This window comes from Galendromus occidentalis, unplaced genomic scaffold (assembly GCF_000255335.2).
Source record: "Galendromus occidentalis unplaced genomic scaffold, Mocc_1.1 scf7180000075698, whole genome shotgun sequence".
Classification (NCBI taxonomy): domain Eukaryota; kingdom Metazoa; phylum Arthropoda; class Arachnida; order Mesostigmata; family Phytoseiidae; genus Galendromus; species Galendromus occidentalis.
The window spans coordinates 1-3,504 of NW_003803688.1; the positions used below are offsets into that span (position 1 = coordinate 1).

General features: G+C 49.0%; 1 pseudogene; it reads right to left on the reverse strand.

Annotated features, from left to right (window-relative positions):
- Positions 1–1,560: 1,560 nt before the first annotated feature.
- On the reverse strand, positions 1,561–3,280 carry LOC100906432 (uncharacterized; annotated as a pseudogene).
- Between the last annotated feature and the right edge of the window lie 224 nt (positions 3,281–3,504).

The window sequence follows — 3,504 nt, forward strand, 5'->3', positions numbered from 1 at the left end:
GAGGGAAAAATCACGAAAATCCGAAAAATTGACTTTACGGAAAAACTAGAGCTGATACGAGAAAACTGTTCACAGATTCGGAATGTACGGGCCCCATTTACCCCAACCAAGGTCTCACCTATTCTGTTGGGTTTTGGCTGTCGGGCAGTGATTATATCTAAGCTGGACTTCTGTTTCACCTATCTAAGCCATCTCCGCGTGAGGCTAGGAAAAGCCTTATGTCGACTTCCAGACATGGTGCAGATTCTCAATCTCCAAGCTTTGCTTGAGATTACCTTATCTAAGCCATCCCTCAGTGCTGTTAGTAAGCAAGCAATGAAGTGCGCGAATGTAGGCTTCAGTCTCGGCATTATCAATCGAGACTGGCATGCGAAAAAACATTTGGGATTCTTCGATTATCAATTCAGACCAAATGTCTGCGCAATTTTTCAGAGCTTCTGATATCTCTGGTTGAATGACAAGTTCGCATCGTCCCTTGGAATACTCTCTCAATTTTGAGGCTCACTTAAGAGCTTGATCCGCTCCAATGGTCAAAACTCAATTCGTGAACAAGCTTCAAATATGCATCCGAACGATTCAGCCCAGTTCGTCAATGTTCAGGCACCCCCACCCATCGCTCCCCGACTCCCCATGACGAACAACGTCGGGAAGAAGCAAGGAATCGCCGTCGCGGTGAATGTCTGCACGTATTTGGTGACGAATCCAGGAAAGGTGTTGAAATCCCTGATAATCATCAACCTTCTCTTGTCGATGACCCTAAGTGTCCTGATCTGGTACAATGGTGAGGGGTTTTCCATTACTTCATCTGTTTTAATTTTGTCCTAGTCAATCTGTTATTAGGACGCTGTGAGATCACGAGACCACCACGATCATTGGCACCATTCGCCTCTTTCCAGGATCATGTGAACCCGTAGTCACAACTTTTGGATCAGTTTCGATTGTCCGCCCAGTATCGACCCTCAATTTTCGCTGTCTGCGAAAAAACGGCGTATGGGTGTGTAGGCACACACCCCGAGGGAAATGCCTTGTGTTAGACGGCACCCTCCCAGTGCCCAGTATCGCGATGTGCACGGAGGTGCATCCTCTTTTGAAGTATCTGGCCGAAGGGTGTCAGACACAGGGACACATACTCTATGTGTGCTCCTCATGATTTAGGGCTGGGAGTTTGGCGCGGCGTTATTCGCGGCTTATTCACGGCCAGAATTCACGGCCCCCGTGATCGATTCACGGCGGTTCACGGTGAATCACGCTGATTCACGGGGGTTCACGGCGATTCACGGCGATCTTCGAGAACGATATCTTACTTAGGACATTCTCCCCAGAATTGTGGGAAAGAGAATTATTGATGTCGAGATTCTCAGATTTCGCTCCTCTAAAATCTATGTTATCCATCGGAGAGCCAGAGAATCGATGTCGAGATTCTCAGACTCCGCTTCTCGAGAATCTGTGAATTTCATAGGAGAGGCTAGAGAGTCGATGGAGGGTAGCTGCCCTAACGGAGGGACAGTGCTGACAGAAATAGTATTTATGATTCCGATGATAAAAGGTGAGAAGCAAGGTTCACATGAACTGAGAATTCTGGTAAAGTAGGTTATATACAGATAGGTTGGCTTCTTTGATCGAGCGACGATCATCGCGAAGTACATTCGAGTACTGACTAAACGAGCGTTCTGCCGAAACGCTATTGATCGGAACGCTCAAACAGCTCAAAGCAATTCTCGAAAGTCTGGGGAATCTCGTCGCGGCCTGCGTCCAGAATGCGATGAGATTGCCCACAGGATGCATTTCTTCGAGGGCGGTTTGAAATACTCGCAGTTCGGCAATCGCGCAGCGGTCATCCTCGAACCATGGGATATGCTCGATGATGAATTCATTTGACATTCTGATTGTCAAGGCCCTCGGAGGGTCAAAAATGCGGCACGCGCGCAGGAAGTTCGCTGCAGGTTGGTGGGTTTGAACGCTCCCATCACCTCCGATGTATTTCCTCAGCTTTTCCGACGATTTCTGAAGGGCACATCTCGTTTGAATGAGGTTTTCTTCGTCTTCCAAGGATACCTCGAACCATTCGACGAGCAGATTCAGCTCATCGATGATTGAATGAGCTCTCAAGTCGTTCCCTTCGCAACTCGTGAGTGACGCCATGATCTGTGGTGCATATTTCGCGAGTTCGGCCAACTGCAACCTGATGTCCCGGGACTGACACAGAGTGATGACTCCAACCGTGTTGAGGCTTGAGCTGTTACGAATTTCATGCTGGAAAAACTCCGCGTAGTCGTCCAGGCGGTCCGCATGGAAAAGAGCAGCCCGAGAACCAGCTGTTCCACCTGGTTACAACAGGCGCCGGAGGAAGACAGGCAGACTTGCCGTTCGATTCCATGAACTGACGGAATCGAGCTTTGCGCGCTGGGCAAGATGTGAATGCTCTCTTGATTCCGCAAACCAATCCGTTGACTTCCGGAAAAGATGTCATCCACAACTCACAGATGAGATTTAGGAAGTGCGCTGTACAAGTGACGTGTACGGCGTTGAGCCAAATAGCTTTCAAAGAGCAGTTCCAGGCTTTATACATATAGGAAGCATGATCTGTCACAAAAGCGCTTATATTCAACGATGAGAGTCCGTACTTGGAAAGGACTTCCCGAACAGCTTCACTCACGGTCCTGAAGTTGGTACTCGCAAGTACCACGCAATCGAGCAGGACCGCTTTGAGCTGCACCTCCTCGTCTGTACAGTTTGGGATGGCAAGAACATTGAGAACGTAGCGATCCTCGGAGTCAGTAGTTTCGTCTCAGACAATCGAGAACGATGATCGTTCTGCTAAGAGATCATTGATACTCTTCACGTGCATCTCGAAGGCTTGCGGGAGGTAATGTCTTCTGAGCTGACCCGCGCTCGGAATCGGAGTTTCCAGAGCGGTTTGCAAGAAGATTTTCATAGCGGGATTGTCGATGGTGTGAAGAGGGATGTTGGCACCGGTGAAAGCATCCACTAAAGACAGCAGCGACGCTTGCCTTTCTGTGTTTTGCCTCGATACTCCGACTTCATGTAGTTTCGCACTCACTTTGGCTCTCCGGGCGCTCGAACTTTCGGTGTCCTGCAGCAATCTTGCGTGCATGTCCGTTTCAAGGTGCCTCAGACAGCTATGTTTCCGTCTGAAATCGACTTCAACATGACAAGTGCTGCAGAAGAGTGCGTCCGACGTCGCGGAGAAAGTCCCTGGCTCAAACTGCATCGCTCTTTGCTCAGGCGTCACTCGGGTGGAGGTCTTGGGGTCGGACATCATGTAGAACTGTCGAGTCGAGAAGAGACGAGACACAAATGATCTAGACGAGTCGAGAGTCGACGATTTCGACCCTCGTCTCGACATCTCGGAGTATATCAATTTGGAAATTTGTCACTCCTGCTGACATTAGATGCTTATACATATTTGCAAGATGTAGCCGATCGATCAGAGTTGACGGGGAGGAATCACAATGATCCCAAATGAGTCGAATGACTCATTGG